Source organism: Leopardus geoffroyi, chromosome B3 (assembly GCF_018350155.1).
Source record: "Leopardus geoffroyi isolate Oge1 chromosome B3, O.geoffroyi_Oge1_pat1.0, whole genome shotgun sequence".
Taxonomy (NCBI): Eukaryota; Metazoa; Chordata; class Mammalia; order Carnivora; family Felidae; genus Leopardus; species Leopardus geoffroyi.
Window position 1 is genome coordinate 92675954 of NC_059337.1, and position 20694 is coordinate 92696647.

The 20694-nt window shown below is 36.4% G+C and overlaps 1 long non-coding RNA gene across 1 annotated transcript in view; it reads right to left on the bottom strand.

Moving 5' to 3' along the window:
• The window catches only part of LOC123583634, a 216541-nt gene extending 197898 nt beyond the window's left edge, over positions 1-18643 (bottom strand). Inside the window, exon 1 of the long non-coding RNA XR_006704981.1 lies at positions 18592-18643. This is a non-coding gene — a long non-coding RNA (uncharacterized LOC123583634). The remainder of the gene's footprint in view (positions 1-18591) is intronic.
• Between the last annotated feature and the right edge of the window lie 2051 nt (positions 18644-20694).

The following is a 20694-nucleotide window of genomic DNA, read 5'->3' on the forward strand; positions in this document are numbered from 1 at the left end:
TTGCATTATTTTTCACAACATTCACAACAAATACTCCCTCAAGAGAAGCTTACTTTCTCTTCTGACATATATCTGGCTTGGCCAAATGATCTGATTAGGGCAATGGAGTTTGAGAAGATGTGACACATCCTAGACTTGACCTGAGATAGGTCCTTAGAGTAAGCCACTTGAAGTCACAGAAATGGTCTTCACAGCATTCTCTGTGTTCTGGAGGAATTATTTTTATCTCATTCCCCCATTTAAAAACTCAAGCAAGAGGGGCGCCTGGGTGGCACAGTCGGTTAAGCGTCTGACTTCAGCCAGGTCACGATCTCGTGGTCCGTGAGTTCGAGCCCCGCGTCAGGCTCTGGGCTGATGGCTCAGAGCCTGGAGCCTGTTTCCAATTCTGTGTCTTCCTCTCTCACTGCCCCTCCCCCGTTCATGCTCTGTCTCTCTCTGTCCCAAAATTAAATAAAAAAGTTGAAAAAAAAATTAAAAAAATATCATTTAAAAACTCAAGCAAGAACTTTCTGCCTTAACAGCCAACTTCCTTTATAAAAAGGGGGGAAAAAAGGAAGCTTTTAATCACTACTTATTTTCAAAATCACACTGAAAAGAAATGTACTTAGTGGTCACCGTTTGATCATACTGATTTTTCTTGCTATGTCCTTCAAGATGATGAAGATTAGGGGGATTTTTGTGGCCACCTGCTATTTTTGTGTATTACAATTAGGTGCAATTTTGTTTTTTTCAAATAGAAAAGGCCTTCTTTACAGCACACACACCACACCCACCATTCATAAAACTGTGTTTATTAAATTAAAGATCTTTTCTGTGAGAGAGCAAAAAGTTGTTAAGTACACCTTCCTTTTGTGTGTGGCACACATATGAAGAGTGAAGAGTCTTCCTCTTTCCAGTAGGTTTATCCAACTGGAAAGGTAAACTTCTGCAAGTGTGCCCACATGGTAATCATTCTTCTTCCACATCGCTTGCCAGTGACATTCTGGGCACTCAAAGTTGTCAGATGATATAACAATTGTATGTGTATCTATGTATGTGGGGTTCATGTGTGTGTGTGTTGACATCTGTCTTATATGTTTATGGTATATATAAATGTTACTGTCTTTCCATTCTGTTCAGTTTGATTTCCTTGAAGTAACTATGGTTTTAGTGATATATACCCTATTGACAACATAACTTTATGTTTTCATCTTATACTGTTAGTAACCTGATCTTTCCAGATTACTTTACATCTTGTATTATCTTTTACAAAATATTTCTTTTAAAGCTTTGATAATTTCTGTAATTTTTTGTGACTTTTAAGAATGTTCTTTTTTGGTGTATCACAAAGAAACTGCCTTACAGTTATTATTCATTTTTGAATGGGGCTAGTTATTTGTTCAAGAATAGTATAAAAAGGAACAGAAAAGTTAACCTGAAACAGCTTTCTAGCCTATTAAGTTTACAGTCAGTTGCTGTCTAACAAAACTGATCATTTTTATAGAACTCAGAGCATATCTCCTAATTGAAAACTTCTTGCCTAGAGAGCTAGTTTAGATGGTACCTCAGCATGGGTTTTCCTTTCCAGCATCCCCTTCCCTACTTATCTATATTATTGGCCTAGATGTCCCTGGAGTTTCTGTCCTTTAATCCAATTACCCACCACAACTAATCAAAGTATATTCAGAACCATGAGCCTAACTTTTGTGTACATGTGGTTTTTGCTTATGTAATAGGAGGTATGTATAATGATAGACCGGATTTTCTAGTAGCCTCACGCATATATTTCTATATATTTCTTCTGGATCACTTTTCCTTTTTCACTAAATATGGAAGACTTATACCGTCTCAATTTTTCATTCTTTGTAAGTTATTACAGATACTTGGAAGAAAGTGAATCAAAATATGTTTACTTCCTTTACATCCTTTGGGATGTGACTTTTACCTCCTTTGGGATATGAGGAGATAGGGGAACTAATTGTGCCCTCAAAACATGTTATATAATCCACTATTTTTAAGTGAAATCTCTATTTTTTATTCATTTAAACATTTTATGACAAATTATGATATGTCAGGCTTTGTACTAGACGGTAGAAGTAAACACAAATGAGTATAACAAAATGCTCACAAACTAGTGAGGAAGTTGGAATGCAGAACAGTAAATGTGATTTCCAATGACATATATAGAGGTTGTGGAATCTTGGTGGAGGGAATGACTACTTTTATCTGGGTTGTTAAGGAAAGGTTGATTAATAAGGTGACATTTGAGCTGACTTGTTGAAGGATGAAAAATATTGACATGTGGAGAGTGTTGAAGGAGAATTAAAGATAGTGTAAACAGTATGTAAGCAAGTTGCGGTAAAAGACAGTCATTCTGTAAAACTGCCCATGTTCAGTGTGGACAGAGCACAAAGTTCCTGTTAATGAGCGTTGGGACTGGATCTCTTCCTTTCCCTTCCTCTCCAGGACATGGCTGAAGTAAATGGCACCTCTTTATAAGGTTCAATTTTCCTTCTCTACTGGAACACTTCAATTAATTTACAATGAAGCAAAACAAACCATCCAAAAATGCTGACCTAAATAAAATCCCCAATATAAACAAGCCTATGAAATCCTCTTTTGAGCCAAATCATTCCTTCCACCTACCACCTATATCTTTTCTGCTTTTACAATGAAACTATTTGAAAGAGCTGGGTATACTCACTTCTACTTATCACCCCTAATTCTCATCCTTTAAAGTCATGTTTAATACAAATTGCTTAATAACAAAATACTGTGTCTAAATAATTTATGTGTGAAATATATATAACAAAAATAAAAGAACACCTGCATGGGTCCCAGTTCAAGATAACAACGTAGGAATATCCTAAACTCATCTCCTCCCACCAGCACACCAAATCTATAATTACGTGCAGAACAATTTTGCTAAAAACTAGTTGAGAGAATGCTATACATCCAGTGAACAAGAGAACGCCACATCAAAGTGGGTAGGAGAAAATGAGATACAATATCACCATAAATCCCACCCCTGGCACTACTACCCACAAGTGGGTACAGATGCAAAAGCCCAAGTGTCTTCCTGAAAAGCAGAGAGTTTGAACCCCACATCAGTCACCCCGACTTTTAAGACCTGCACCTGAGAGTCAAGCTCTCAAAACCTCTAGTTTTGAAAAACAACAGGGCTTGTGTCCTCAAGACCCACAAGGCTATAGCAAATGGAGAAAAGTTCTTAAAAGGCTTATATGTGTGCACACACCTACCCCAGGGTCCAGAATGGAAGTAGCTGACTGCAAAACACTTAGACTTTCTGTTAAAGAGGTTTATTTGCTTATCTTAAAGTGCTGACCAGAATGACAGGCATTTATCACACTTCTAGAGACCTACTGAAATATTCTCTGGGGAAAGAGAAGAGAGCGGCATACTTGTGCTTTCCCTCTGCCTCACTTCCAGAAACAAGTTTGTACCCTTACCTCATGCCCTGATTTTTAGAGTTGCCATCTAGGGGATATGTCTCAGTTGCCTACCTCAGTGGCCAGCAGGGCTCACACTCACAGGTCCCACTGGATTGTAACCAATGCAGTAAGCATTTACTATCCCCAGGGCACAGCAGAAAGGCAACAAACTGAGGCACCCTGAATTTCTGTGAAAGAGGCCTATCAATTCACCTTTACAGTTGTTGCCTGAAGGGTAGGCTTCTAATTACATGTACATCTAAGGGCCAACTGCAATTCTCTCCAAAAACCTTAGAAGAGAGCTGCTAAATTCACTCCAACCACAATGGTATGAAATAAAAATCAATCACAAGAAAAAATTTCACAATTTCACAATTATGTGGAGATTAAACAACATGCTGCTGAGCAACCAATGGGTCAAAAAAGAAATCAAAAGAAAAATAAAGATGGAAACGAAAAAATGAAAACAGAAGTAAACATATCAAAACTTATGAGATGTAACAAAAACACTTCTAAGAGGACAGTTCATAGATATAAGTGCCTGTATCAAAAAACAAAGATTTTATACCTCAAGGAAATAGAAAAAAAAAAAAAAAAAAAAAAAAAAAAAAAAAAACCACAAAGCCCAAATTAGTAGAAGGAAATTACAAAGATCAGAGTGGAAATAAATGCCATAAAAAAATACAATGAAAAAGATTAACAAAACTAAACATTTTTTGAAAGATAAAATTGACAAAACTTTAGCTAAGCACATCAGGAAAAAAACAGAGTTCTCAAAACAACAAGAAATTAAAGAAGAGACATTACAACTGATACCACAGAACTATAAAGGATTATAAGTGACTACTATGAAAAATTGTATATCAATAAACAACCTAGAAAAACGGGTACATTCTTACAAACATACAACCTACCAATACTGAATCATAAAGAAATAGAAAATCTGAAAAGGCTGATTCAATCTCTTTGCTCATAATCAAAAACTTCCCAACAAACAGAAGTCTAGGATGAGACCACTTTACCAGTGAATTCTACCTGACATTTTAAAAAGACCTTATGTGAATTCTTCTGAAACTCTTCCAAAAATAGAAGTAAACACTTCCAAACTCATTTTATGAGCCCAGCGTTAACCTGATATCAAAACCAAACAAGGACACAAGACAGTTACAGGCCACTCAGGCCAATATCCCCAATGAACATAGATGCACAAACCCTCAACAAAATATTTTTCTCTTATAATGCTTTGTATCTCTGTAGTGTCAGTCAGTACTTCTCTTTCATTAGGAAATCAAATTTCACAGTACATTAAAAGTATCATACACTATGATTAACTGGGATTTATTTCCAGAATGCAAAGATGGTTCAACATCCACAAATCAATGTGCTACACCACATTAACTAAATGAAGGGTAAAAATATTATGATGATTTAAATAAGGTATGCTTCATTTTGTTGTACTTTTTTTTTATTAAACTTCACATATATTACATATTTACAAATTGAAAGTTTGAGGCAACCCTGTGTTGAGTAAGCCTATCAGTTCCATTTTTCCAACAGCGTTTGCCCACTTTGTTTCTCTGTCACATTTTGAGAATTTTCTCATTATTTCAAACTTTATGATTAGGATTATTTGTTATTGTGATCTGTGATTAGTAGTCTTTGATGTTACTATTTTAACTATTTTGGGGTTCCACAACTATGCCCATACACGATTGTGCAAACTTAATTGATAAGTTTGTGTGTTCTGACTGATCCACTGAATGACCATTCTCCCCCATCTCTCTCCCTCTCCTTAGACCTCCCTACTCTCTAAGACACAATACTGAAACTAGGCCAATTAACAACCCTATAGTGACTTTGAGTGGTTAAGTGAAATCAAGAGTCCCACATCTCTGACTTTAAATCAAAAGCTAGAAATGATTCTCCTTAGTGTAGTTTCAATAGTTTATTTTTGCATGTTTCCCAAAGCCTAAGCCAGAGCAAGGTCCTAACTCTTCCATTCTATGAAAACAGAGAGGTGAGGAAGCTACACACACGCATAACACATATACATACACAAAATGGAGTATTTGCCAAGCATAGAAAAGGCGGGAAACTTGCCATTTGCAGCATGAATGGATCTTGATGACATTCTGCTAATGTCTGTATTTTTCCCCTCAAAGTACCTATCACATTACATTATGTTATCTATTTGTTGTTTATACATATCTTTAATACAAAATATAAACTCCACCAGGGCAAGGATTTTATTTTAATTTTAGCATTTTGTCACCATTGACTAAAAAAGAAAATGCTGGAATATGGTATGTGCTAAAGTATTATTCACTACTGAATAAATAAACATACTGGACCAGTCATGTGTCTCTAATAATACCCCACCTTCATTGCCAAAAAGGAAAAAAGAAAACTTAAGAAATATGGTAGTATTTCAAATAACAGTGTAATGACAAAAAAAAACCTGTTTGTGATTTATAGTCATAGAACCTGAATCTAGTCCTCTATTACACAGGCTACTTGTCCACTTTGAAAATTACTCTCTTGTATAAAAATTGAGCTCATAATAGTTTTTAAAGTTTTGTTGTGAACATTTTATAAGATCATATTTACAGCTGGAGATCTATAAACTTGCAAATTCTTTTCTAATGTTGGGTTTAATTAAACACAGCTTTTATCAGAAATCTGTTAGATGTTTGTTGACATTACATTAAAAGAATAATTATAATCAGTGTCTTTAGTCTGTTTAAAATATTAAGTAGAATCTAACAAAGAGATGAATAAAGGATGAGACTTTGATATTTCTGAATTTTTCTTGCAAATTACTGGTCATAACTTCAGAAAAAGGAAAATTTAATCAGGATTAGACATCCAAGGCTATGCAAGACCAAATAAAATAAGATAAAATTGTGTATAGTGCTGTATAGATTTGGATAGTTATCTTACTGGAGGAATGTAGGACCATGGGTTAGATTATCTTAATTATTAAGTATTTTGTTTTCTAAATCAGTAAGAATTATTTCACCCAAGTCAGTTGTTAAAACTCCCTAATGAGGTATTCACCCAGCTTCTAATTAATGCAAATGGAAATACCTCAAATTGGAAATGGTTTTTGCTAGACCAATTGTTTCTGTGAGCCAGCCAGTGTTGTTAGCCATTCTGCCATAACAAAGTGGCCTACAGAAGGTAAACTTTAAGGGGCGCCTGGGTGGCGCAGTCGGTTAAGCGTCCGACTTCAGCCAGGTCACGATCTCGCGGTCCGTGAGTTCGAGCCCCGCGTCGGGCTCTGGGCTGATGGCTCGGAGCCTGGAGCCTGTTTCCGATTCTGTGTCTCCCTCTCTCTCTGCCCCTCCCCCGTTCATGCTGTGTCTCTCTCTGTCCCAAAAATAAATAAAAACGTTGAAAAAAAAAAATTTAAAATGAATTCATAGATTTTCTATATACTTATAAAGATCATAAAAATAAATGTTCCTTTTAAGTACAACCAAATTATGAAAGTACATCAAATTTTTCTGCTATTGCAATTATGTACCAATTGTCATAATTCAATTGCTTACTTTGAAAATTACTAAAAGCCTATTTCCTTAACAGTTGTGTTTCCAATAAACCCAATTAATCAACTCAAACAATTACCTCACCTTTGTTTTTATTAAGAAATAAAAATTTATAAATGTAATACTGTTTTTATTCAAACATTGGTCATTTCTAGGAGGTTTAAGTACTTTTCTTTCATCTTAATAAGATATAGAATTTTCAAAAGGATTTAAAGTTGTTTAATAAGCTTCATAAATCTCATGCTTTTTTCTTTTTGTTTTTTCCTGTTCACTACTCGGCAAGTCATTTTACAACTTCAGAAATTTTTTTTCTAGATCTTACACCAGACTTGTAAGCAACCCAGTGCTTGTTTATGATCATTAACTCCTGCGCTCAATGCCATTCACCATCTCATCTCATGTTGCCTTGAGAGCTTGAAATCACCTATCATAATAAATTACACCAAAAAATAAACTGAAATCATGAAGGACTGCACACAAGAGTTCAGCAATGCCAATGTCCCACACTCTCTTTTTTGTTTTTGTCAGCCCATCAAACTGAAAATAGTCAAAACCTTGTTTATCATTTAGTCCCTGTCCTACAATATATTCTCTTCCTGACTTCCCTATTTCTACCAATGGCATCACCATCTTTCTAGTCATTAATGCTGGAAGAGCTGTGCATATATTTTAACTCCTTCTCCTCAGCACATATCATTAACCACCATCTTTTGTGTAGTGAACCTCAGCAAGGCTACTTGAGTTTTATTTTATTACCTCCACAAACTTACTCAAGTCCCTCCTTACCTCTCAGTTTGTCTTTTACAAAAAAATCTAAAACACAAATGCAGCTTCTGCTGCCTGGCCCACCATCCATCTTTCCTATCAGATAATATCCCCTGGGGTCACCCTAACTGTAAGTATAGTCACCCTGCCCACATACTCTAACAGCTTCTCTTTATCTTCTAAAAACTCCACATCATCAACACATGGTCCTAGTAAGAAGACAGGGTAGGGTTCTTGTGAATACCGCTATAATTCTAAGATCTAAGGGAGACCCAAGGTGAAAAAGGGTTATTTGACAACTATCCAACAGGAATGCAAGGCAAACTAGGGAAAACACACTATCAACTTTTCTGTAGACATTTGCTTTTCTTGGACTTCCTATTATGAAAACTTCTTCCTATTTTAATTTTTAATTAAGTTTATTTTTTGAGAGAGACAGTGACAGGGTGAGTTGGGGAGGGGCAGAGAAAAAGGGAGAGAGAATCCCAAGTAGGCTGTGCACTTTCAGCACTGAGCCCGAGGCGGGGCTTTAACTGGGAAAACCGTGATATCATGATCTGACCCAAAACCAAGACTTGACACTTAATTGCCTGATCTACCCATGAGCCCCAACTTTTTTCTATTTAGAGGCAATTTTTCACACTGTGAGTCTCTGGAGGAGATGGAACATCTTCTTACCATGATAGCCTAAAATAGCCTAGTGTCTTTTTTTTAAATTTTTTATTTATTTTTGAGAGAGAGAGAGAGACAGAGCATGAGCGGGGGAGAGGCTGAGAGACAGGGAGACACAGAATCCAAAGCAGGCTCCAGGATCTGAGCTGTCAGCACAGAGTTTGACATGGGACTTGAACTTGTTTATCACAAGATCATGACCTGAGCTGAAGTCAGAAGCCCAACCAACTGAGCCACCCAGGCACCCCCCAAAAATAGCCTATTTTCTTCTCTCTACATCCTGCAAGCCAAGTTGAAGGCAAATAACTCAAGTCAGCCAATTAGGCATAATCCTCTAGAAACAGGATTCATGAAAAAAATTCATAAGGAAGAATAGGAGTTTAAATCTGTGGCAGCAACAGCAATATTTAGTTGTGTAGAGTGACAAGATCTGTAAACTGTACATATGGTCACTACAGAGATGGCCTTTGTCCATGATGATATTGTGGTCAGATTGGCTTTTGCCCAACTTCCACTAGTTCTTAAACATTTTCAAAATACAGTTCTCAAGCTATTTTAACAACTTAAGGAAGTAGGCAAAATTGCTTCCAATAAAGTATTTTCTGCATGAGTTAAGTAAGTCAGTATCTGGGAAAAGAACCAAGTACCATATCTAGAATGAAGGTTGAATTTCCTAAGAGAAAGGTGCGATTTGGTAAACTAACCTGTGTATATCAGAAGGTATAAAATTCTATTGGTAGTCAAAGGATGGAATCTAGCTGCAGAAGGGAAATAGCTTATTAAATAATTGTCTCTAGTTACATGAAAATTAATTTAGTAAAATGTTTTTGGAATCTGTGAGGCCCTTGCCATTGCAAAGTATGAATGGTAGGAAGGGCATGTGAATTTCATGGACATGGAATGGAATGACTCCTTTCAACTATGAGTCATAATGGCTTTCTGTTACTATAAAAAAGAATTTATTCCTGGGGCGCCTGGGTGGCGCAGTCGGTTGGGCGTCCGACTTCAGCCAGGTCACGATCTCGCGGTCCCTGAGTTCGAGCCCCGCGTCGGGCTCTGGGCTGATGGCTCAGAGCCTGGAGCCTGTTTCCGATTCTGTGTCTCCCTCTCTCTCTGCCCCTCCCCCGTTCATGCTCTGTCTCTCTCTGTCCCAAAAATAAATAAACGTTGAAAAAAAAAAATTTAAAAAAAAAAAAAGAATTTATTCCTTTTCTAGCCACAGTAGGCAAAACCAAAGAAACCTCACTTCAGAAAGAAGTGAGACCACAAACACTGCAATGGAGAAATACACGAAGATTCAGAGAGACCAATAGTAACCCAAATTCCCAAAGCCCACTGAATTTCCCTGATCATACTTGTAATTTTCTTCTACATATGAGGCATAATAATACCAATACTTTTTTATTTGATAAACTTAAGTTTCCTCATGACCAATTGTAGTCTACAGACTTATATATCTAAAATCACAATTGTGCCAAATTGCAAAGTCAAACTTGGAAGAGAAGGACACATGACTGAACTGCAGGACGATGGTAACTTCTATCAACAAAAATCTATGGGTTACATAGAGGAATGGGTTACAAAGCTGTATAGAACATAACTTAGAATGGGATGAACTTTTTAGGGGTGCATCAGCCAGTAATTCTGCATTGGTGGTCCTCATTTTATAGATCTAGGAATATTTAACATTGTTTTCTTGCTGCTTTATGGAAACCTGGACTTAGGAGTGTTGAATACTAAACATAGTTGATAGTATATGGCACAATATGAAACAAAAAACTCAAAGATTTCTGAAGCATTTTAATTTTATAAATATAAGTGTAAAAAAATGTATGTGTAATCTGGGTAGTCAAAAGGTAGACCTAATGGACATTTGTCATTTTAATTTTTGTCCTGCATCTGAACCTTTACATTGTGAAGGAATACTCCATTTTCTAAAATTTGGTGACAGGTAGGACCTAATTACTCATTGCAAATTCAGGATGAGGACCATAACTTTATGGTTTACCCTATGATGTTCTGCTGAATTCAAGAAAAAAAAATGGACAGGCTGATTAGACTCACGCCTGGGTTGAACAACAGCTACACCCAGTGACAGTAGCAATGTCTACTCTACATGGAGGCCTGTGTGTGATTCCTAGGACAAGGAGTAGTGGCAGCATTTTTTAATGTCCTAACTGCATCGGTTCCTTCCCTCTCACAAATAAGATTTTGTTTTTTATTCTTCACAAGATTTTGTTGGTCTTAATATGTGATAGTTCTAGAATCTTTCCAATAAATTGTTTTCTGTTTAAGTTAACCACAATCACTTCTATAACAGGTCACCAAAAACTGTGGGTAGTCCAAAGTTCAAGTATAGATTTTGTATTTTCACTGTAGTCTGTTTCAAGGGTTGGCAGTTCCATTAAAGAACTCATTCTTGGGAATGGAGCTTGGACACCATTTTCTAAGTGGAGAACAGTGATGGCAGATGTGTTGGAGTCAGGGTCATTCCAAGCATTTATCTCAAAAAAAGGCAGAGGAGGCCAAAAGAAGTTCAATGTCCTCAATATGGGCTGTCATTAACAACGAAGTAGTCTTAGATAGATTTTTCTTTTTCCTTTGTATTCACAGTTTGATTAGGTTCCTACACAGGGATAAAATAACCCTACCTTTGAGAGTTCCAAACAAGGCAAGTCATATAGGTGACTTGCCTGTTCCAGAAGAATAATCAGAATTTGGAGGACAGCAAGGCATGTGTGATGTGGAAGTTAATTTCAGAGTGAGACTCAGAAATGGTGTTCATAAAACTCACTGGTCTTAGGAAGGAAGCTTTGATATGCTAAACTGTGTTACTCCTTGGTTCTAGCAGAGATTACAAAAATAGAAAATATTTGGTATTCGTTCTGAAAGGCTAAAATGAGGCCTGATATGGAATGGTCTGTAATCTGACATACATTCTTCTCTATTAGTAGTTTGGTTTTATACCCATGTCCTACTCTCCAAACAAGATATTTTATGACTCCTTAAATATTTTGTGTACTTTCTAGATGCTGGCTTGTATTTATTTTTAAAATCTGTTCTTTGGGTCACCTGGATTGTGGGTGATAACCTTAGGAATCCCCCAGTTTTGCACCAATGGGTTAACAAGGCATAAAGAAATACAGAGCCATAAAATGCTCATGCCCAAGTTTGAGTAAAGATTGGCACCCCAAGAATAGGGGGTGCAAAGGCACCCTGAGAATAGGGAGGCACAAAGGTGCCAGGAATAGGAAGGTGCAAATGCACCCCTAAATAGGGAGTGCAGAGCCCTCAGAATAGACAGGCAGAGGCAAAGGCGTAAAATAGGAATGGATGCAAAGGTGCCCAATACATAGGTATATGAAATAAACAAGATTAGATATTCAGGGCAGAAGCACCCCCAATTTAGTACTATCACAGAAAAGCTGCTTTCACAGGAGAATAGGGCCAGGTTAGATAAATTGGTGAGTTGGACTAAGGCCCGCTGCACTGCAGTCAAAGCAGCCCAGAGTGGAGCTGGTTAACAAAAGAAAAGTGCCTTGTCAACCCTGAGGTTATTCCCCATCTGTCTCATCCCCTAGGCTCGCTAAGATAAACAAAGATGCTGCCTCATGTCTGCTGTAAACAACCTTCCTCCCGACTTCCCGGTACCCGGATTTTGTTTTGTATTAACCCCAAACCCTAACTCCAAATATCCTCAAGACCCTCTTCCCCTCACGTCCACAAGTTAATGTTCACAGATTCATTGCCCCTATGTGCACATCCATCACCATGTTTGTAAGCCTTCTGATCCTAATTCAAAAAAATGGGTCAAGAACCCTTATTCGGGGCTCTTGTCTTTTCCTGGATGTTAGCCATCTCTCACTTTCAATCCTGTGTCCACTCTTTTGCTAGACAAGAGAGAAATTTAGACCCAGAGTCTAGGACACTGGGTGGCTCACTCGATTAAGCATTTGAGTCTTGATTGCAGCTCAGGGCATGATCTCATGCTTTATGAGATCTGGCTCTGCATCAGGCTCCAATTTGACAGTGCAGAGCCTGCTTGGGATTCTCGTTCCTCTCTTTCTGCCTCTTCCCCCACTCTCACTCTCTCCATTGCTCCCCAAATAAACATTTTAAAAAAATGCTGTTCTTTGTTTAGAAAGTACTCTCTCTGAGTCTTTGTCTACTAAAATCCTATCTATTCATCAAAGTTAAGTTCAATGATAAGTTTATTCCATGAAGTGTTGCTGATCTGCCCAGCTGGAATTTCTTCCATTACTAATTCTCTCAGCACTTTGTACTAGGATGAATACTGTGGCCCTGTCTAAGTGGCTGGCTGGAGTCTACTGATGAGTAGCAAAAATCAATCAAGGCAAGGAAAATTTTGAGGTGTTGATTAACACAAGGAATTGCCTCATCCTGTTAGTAAACAGTTAGAATGAGGAACCTCAGCATTGGGCCTGTTAGCTGGATCGTTGCAAACACACCAGAGAAAGAAGGCTAAAACCAGGTGTTCAGAAAGCATACCATGAACAGCATTCTAAATTGCAAGCACAACTTAATTCTTTCTTAATTTTACTGGGAAATGAAAACTCTTGCCATTTTCCTCAGCCTGGTTCTCTAGTTCAATAGGACAGGGCTGCATACACATATTATTGCCTGCATCTGGGTAGAGCAGGATAAATAGATTGCAAATACAGCTCTCTTGTGCTATATTTATTATCACGTAAATTATAAAAGCAAATATAACTATATCTTTCCTTTTGAGTTTCCCACAAAGCACAATGCTATATATGTAGGAGATGCTCAGGACAACATTTTATAATATATAAACGAACAATTATCACTATAAAATATGTAGATATAGTTATAAAGGTATAGAGGTATGTGTATCAATGTCTATTCCATTCCTCCATATTTCCTCTTTTTTTTTAAATTTTTTTAGGGGCACCTGGGTGGCTCAATTGGTTAAGTGTCCAATTTCGGCTCAGGTCATGATCTCGCAGTTGGTGGGTTTGAGCCCCGCACCAGGCTTTGTGCTGACAGCTCAGAGCCTGGAGCCTGCTTCTCTCAAAAATGAATAAATGTTAAAAAAAATTTTCTTAATGTTTATTCATTTTTTGAGAGCAAGAGAGACTTGCACAAGCAAGGGAGGGGCAGAGAGAGAAGGAGACACAATCATATCCAAAGCAGGCTCCAGGTTCTGAGCTGTCAGCACAGAACCCAAAGTGGGGCTTGAACCGACCAACTGTGATATCATGACTAGAGCCAAAGTTGGTGCTTAAGCCACTGAGCCACCCAGGTGCCCTCCCTCCCTATTTCCTCTTATGAATGTAATACTGTAATCTACAGAAATTATTTATCATGCTCTACTTAGACTTCAGAATTAGAAAAATATCACTCCAATTCATCTTACCCATGTTATTTCTATCTTTTAGATATCAGTATTTTGATACACTTTGTGATTAAATTTTAGTAGTGGAGTTAAAATATTCTGAAATATATAGTCTTCATCACATCAACCCTGAGATCAGTGGCATTTGAGTGGCTTCCAAGGTATTCCTGCAAATTACTAGGGACTGATAATTATCACACATTTCACACCTTGAGGTAATAAAATCCCAAACAATACAATCAGATACTGTGGAACGTGTAGTTAACTTTTCATGAAAAAAAAATTTCTTAGTGTCTTGAATCAAAACTGCATCTTCATCTTCTTTATGCTTGTGTTTGGGGAAAAATAAATAGGCCAATGAATTGCTGTATTCCCAAACTGCATGCTTTTAAAAGAGTAACACATAATCATCTGATCAATTTTGTTCTAGGCAATTATGTTGAAATGGTCATCATGAGACATAAAGAGCGATTGTTTTTTTAGTCAAGTCTACATCAGAGATACAAAAAAATTCAGAGAAAATGAAATTTAACTATATTATGTATGAAAATTAAAGAAACATTAAAAAGTGAGAATTTTCATTTGACATCATGTCTACAACCCAAATAAGAATTTAACTTTAACTTAATAGAAAATATTCTGAAATCCTGTTTTCAAAAGACGTTTAATAATACATCTCACTGACATAGACCAGAATTATTCCATTTCTATTTTGGAAGTTATTATAAATAAATTTTTAGAATTTTACCGCTGATTATATTTCAAGGAATGTATCTCAAAATACTGATGATCATAAAAATCATATCCAACCAAATACAATTTTCTAATTTACATACTCAATTGTCCTTGAGTATATTTAATTAAAGTTCAAAAGACTTAAAATGGCATTCCCTATGTGCTAAGTAGTGTGCTAGATAATTTAAAAGATCAGTGTTATTTCATTGAATCCTTTCAGTAAAACTGTAAATGGAAAAACCAATTTCAAACCAGTTTATTAACTTGTCCAAAGTCAAACATCTTGTGACCTATTTTGAAATTACATACTCTAAGATCACACAATTACTAAAGATACTTTATTATATTTTATATGTGCATTACATATATATAACATATATTATTATACATTATATGTTATATATGTAATGTAATATATATAATACACATATTATATATATTAGAGACATTCATTTATCCAACATCAAGGGAATTTTCTATAAAATGATTTTCTAGAAATTTACACCCTTAAGCATGATGTTAGTTTTACAGCTTTTTAGAAAATGTTCAAGAAATACATTGATTGTAGGGGCGCCTGGGTGGCTCAGCGGGTTAAGCATCCAACTTCGGCTCAGGTCATGATCTCTTGGTTTGTGGGTTTGAGCCCTGCACAGGCTCTGTCAGAGCCTGGAGCCTGCTTTGGATTCTGTCACCCCCTGTCTCTGCCCTTCCCCTGCGCTCTCTCTCTCTCTCTCTCTCTCAAAAATAAAATAAACATTAAAAAAAATTTTAAAAAGAAATACATTGATTGCACTTTAACATCCCTATTAGACAGTGTTGGTCAAGTCACCAACATGACCATAATTTCTGTAGGAAGCAATCATATGTTAAGTAATACTGAAGGTCTACTTATCCTCTAGTGGAACCTGGATTATGTTTTTGTTTTTATTTTACTTTAATTATAGGATGGTTCACTTAGTTCCTTTTTTTAAAAAATGTTTTTATTTATTTTTGAGATAAAGAGATACAGAGTGCAAACAAGGGAGGGGCAGAGAAAGAGGGAGACACAGAATCTGAAGCAGGCTCCAGGCTCTGAGCTGTCAGCACATAGCCCGACATGGGGCTTGAACCCACGAACCGTGGTATCAAGACCTGAGCCAAAGTCAGATGCTTAACTGACTGAGCCACCCAGGCGACCTGTCACCTAGTTCCTTTTGATTGTGAGTGTGCCTAGTTTTGGGGTGCTTCAGTTTTGTACGTCCAACCAGTTCCTTGGAATTGCAGTATGTGGAAACAAGATTTCACCTAACATTTTAAAATTGCATCTGCAGTATAAATTAGCTAGCTCAGTGGGAGGGCCCAAACATCTCTTAAACAAAACTTTATTTCAAGGTAACTTCTTCAGTACAAGACCATTTTCATAATCACTTTACCTACGCATTCAATTGTTCAGTCACAAATATTTCATGAGCAATTACTATGTGCCATAAACAGTCTTACGTGCTAGAGAATCTGTAGGAAATAAAACAGGAAATGGTCTAGACTTTTTAAAGCTCACATTCTACTGGGATAAACAGGCAAAGAAAAATGTACTTTCAATTTTATTAAAGTAAAACATTTAATATTTAACGATGATGAATACTATGGAGGAAAATTACATAAGAAGAAAGGAAAGAGATTTCTTGCCAGGTGGGGATGTTGGTGCAATTTTAGATGGAGTGTTCAGAAAAGGCCAGACTAAAGTGGGGGGTATCTGGAAAAAAACAAACGAAGAGCTGAATAAAGGGATACATGAAGAAGTATGTTTGTATGTTTGTCTCAGATCTATTGCTCAGCCTTCCCCTGATCTATTCAGGGATTCTGACCTAGGCCAGTGGTGTCTAGCTGGGTGTGGATAATGAGAGAACAAAAAAATGGGGGAGAAGAAAGAGAACAGGCTGTTTCCTGTCCCTGGAACCCATTTTGGGCAGTACATCCAGCACTGCCTTGCTTCTGTGGCCCTAATTCCTACTGGCTGGACTAACCATAGTTTAGAATTTTTCTGGTTGACTCCAGGATGTAAGTTCTGATAACATTGCCTTCTTCCTGGGTCTCTTTTGCTCAAGGCTGGATGGTTTCTCCTGTAGCTAATCTATGTGTTCTTAGCATTTCCAACACTTGTTAAACCAATTCCATCTGTTAAATCTCCTACTTCAAAATATTTAAGTGCTTGTTTTCAATACTTTAAAAAGTTGATGAATTAATATTTGGACCCTGATAATAGAGAAGTTTCGAGAATAAGACTCATGGTCCTCTATTTATTTTTAAGAGAGAGAGAGAGAGAGAATAGGGGATGGGCAGAGAGAGAGGGAGACATAGAATCCAAAGTAGTCTCCAGGCTCTGATCCATCAGCACAGAGCCCTAAGCAGGGCTTGAATTCACAAACCATGGGATCATGACCGGAGCCAAAGTTGGACACCTAACCGACTGAGCCACCCAGGCACCCTCCAAAGACTTTTTAATGAAGGAGTGAGATGATCTCATTTACGTTTTAACATAACCTTTCCTGAAGGGGACAATAGCAGAAGTAGGGAGACAGATTCAAAAGGTAGTAAAATATTTTGGTGAAAACTAATTGTGACAGGAAAATACCAGGGGTGGTGGCAAGGAGTTATCAGATTATAAACAGATTTTGATGGTCAAGCCAACAAGATTTGAAGATGAATTGAATATGGTAAACAAGAAAAGGATATGTTGAGTTTCAAAAGTATATTCGACATTTCAGTGGAAATGCTGGGTATATGGGAATAAATTATATGAATAGGAATTGAAGTGAAAAATTCTGACCTATAGACACAATTAGGAAATCATGACATATAAATAGTATTGTTAAATGTGATGATAGTATAAATAAAATAGTATTTTATATTTTAGCCATGAGACGGAAGGACATCACCAATGATATTCCTTCCTTATTTGTAGTGTTTTAGGGTAGCTGAGTTCATCAATAAAGATTACATGTACTATAGATTAACAATATAGAAACAGTATAGTTTTCTTTTAAGTTGTAGAATCTTATATTTTAAATATTCCGAGGCACCTGAGTGGCTCAGTCAGTTAAGCGTCCAACTTCGGCTCAAGTCATGATCTTGCGGTTCATGAGTGCTGACAGCTCAGAGCCTGGAGCCTGCTTCAGATTCTGTGTCTCCCTCTATCTCTCTGCCCCTCCCCTGCTCACGCTCTGTCTCTCTCTGTCTCAAAAATAAATAAACATTAAAAAAAATGTTTTAAATACATTCTTGCTAAAGTATTCACAATGAGGAGTCATACATCTATTCCAAGTATTCCAGAGCTTGTCTTTTGTTTATATTATTTAAGTCTCTGTTACAAGCTCAGCTCATACTAAACTGGAACTTTGTAAGACACTTGTGGTATCTCACACAATCCTAGAGCAGTACCATTGGGGCTTTAATTTGTCAGGACTCATCTGTGTCTCCTGCCCCAGTCTCCATGTTTATCTACTGGATTTTCCTTTTCCCTGAAGACCAACTTTCTCCACATGGCACAAAGTATATTTACCAACAACTCTGCATCTTTATATCTTATGGCTTGTATGATTCAGTGAAAAAAACAATTCTCAGAAAAACAAGAGGGAAAGTACCAAAAATGTATGTTCAGTACAGTTCTCAAAGCCAATTTAACAGTTTATTAAGAAAATATGTTTTCCATCCTTTTCATTCATTGCCTACATATATATTGAACATGAAGTGAATAGTATTTCTTCTTCAAAAATATGTAAGGATAAAAATGATAGCAGCACCAGAAACCGTTTTCATTTTATACATTTTTTAAAGTAATTTCTCACACTTTATTCCGGATCTCATAAATAGAGTTAAGACTGCTGTAACCATTTATCTGTAGTGCATTTGACCAGTACACAACAAAAGTTAACATTGGTGACATTGAAAAAGTGTGATATCCACTAGAAAAATACATGGGCAAAGATTATTTGGTTTAAATCAAATACTCTATGCACATTTTAGGATTACTTCGATAACTATATTAAAAAAATGACCTTGAAACTATGAAGCATGCTGAACTTACCAGAGTACGATGTAATGATAAATTATTCAATACTGCATGTGAAGATAGATCTAAAAAACAGAAAAGAGATATATTTCTGTCATTTATTCAACAGGTATGTATTGAGCTGTCTCTTCTTTTCAAGGGATGGCAGCATTGTAGTTCTGGAGAAAGAAAAAAATAAACTTAAATGATATATTTGTGTAACTGCAAATATTACACAGAAAAGAAACTATTTGAGTTTATTAATTAGGAGTCCAACCACCCTATCCAACCAATATTTCCAGAATTACTTCCATCATTGCTACAACATAGTGTAACCCCCATCCTCTCTCCCAATGAACAATGCAGAAAACAGATATGTCTAGCCCTGACTCTACTCTTGCTATTCTCCACACAAAATTCAGAGTCATCCTTATAAAATAGCAACGAGATAAAGCCACTTTCTCTGTCAACCCTTTGATGGTATTTTATTCTGAGGTTGTGGGAAAACAAAGTTCTTCCCTTGGTGTATGCCATCTGGTCCCTAGCTCACTTTCAGAATTATCCTTCATTAAAAAAAAGAAAGAAAGAAAGGATTATCCTTCATTTTCACGATGGTTTCTATTTCTTTCTGTGATCCATCCCTGGGCCACTCTGCCATTCCTTGATTGTGTCAGGTAACGCCTACCTAAAGCATGTAGACTTGCATTTCTGTCTGGAATTTTCTTCATCCTATGTCTGCTCTTGTCATTCCACACAGCATCCCGGGCTCTTTAGATACCATCTCTTCACAGTGCTCATTCTAGACTGTCAACTCTCTATCCTATGAATTACATTAATTTTCTTTATAATATTTATCTCTGTCAATACTGTGTATATTTATTTGTTCAATATCATCTTCCTCAAATAATATGTAATACCCTGCAGAGTACAGCTTTTACCTGATTGCTCTATACCATGGTATACAAGCGATATGCAATAAATTCTTGCTTAATTTATTAACTTACTCATTTCACCCATACATATCATTATCCCAACTGACCACTTTCTAGCTCTGAAAGCTTATGGAAATAAGCAAACTCTCTTCAGCAAAATGGCTATCATGATACTTATTTCATATGCAAAATGTTTATAATATTGTCTAGCACATTTAAATGCTTACTGAAGGTTCTTTATTATATTCTCATTTTGTTACATCATTATCCACATTTCAAAAATGTGTTATTGCACTCATGTAAGGGAAAATGTGTATATATCAAATACATATAGTATTTTCATTACCCTATCTGTATTAGAGTCCTGGCTATCAAGAGGTTGCTTGAGGAGGCAAAAGTCCTTACTACACAAAACTATCTATATATGAAATGACCACAATCAATTTCCCCCCCAAATAGTTGATTTATTAAGTTATAGTCCATATTCTCATCTAAATTGTATTACACTTTAATATTTTCCTAATATTTAATTTCAATTTTTATTTTTTACTTCAAGTTGATCTCTTCCAATAACCAACTGGAAGAACTATTCTCAAACTATACAATCTTTGATCTTTTGTTCATCTTCAAAGACCAGGGAAATAAATGCATGTGGATAATGTTTAAGATGAAATAAACTGTCAGTTATCTTTCTTTTCTTATCATCAATGGTAGAATAAACTTAAATAAATAGAATTTACTTTTTATGTACTTTGCTTTTGAGGAATAAAAGGTAGGAGACATGAGAGTATGCTATCAGTGTATGTCTAAAGATCAGTGCATATTCAATCAAATCTCTCACACTTATTCACACACCGTCCTCCGCAATAACATCTAGTGATGGCCTTCTGCACTGTGTTTGAAGTTCCTTTGCTATGTTATTGCAATATTCGATATGGATCCAATCACAAGAGAACTTTCTTTTGAAACTAAGAAAACAATGGGTTTTTTTGCAACAAAAATAATTAAGAGTTTGAACATTTTTCATATGGTTTTGCACTGACATGACAATAATGTTCAGAGAATTGATTGATTTTTCTAAGGACTAATTTTCCTACCAGTCAGCCGAATGTTAAAATGGAACCATATAATAGCATTAATGTACTGTGAAAAGACAGTAAAAACAGCATCCATATCATAAGTCTAATTAATCAAATTTTTGCTGCTA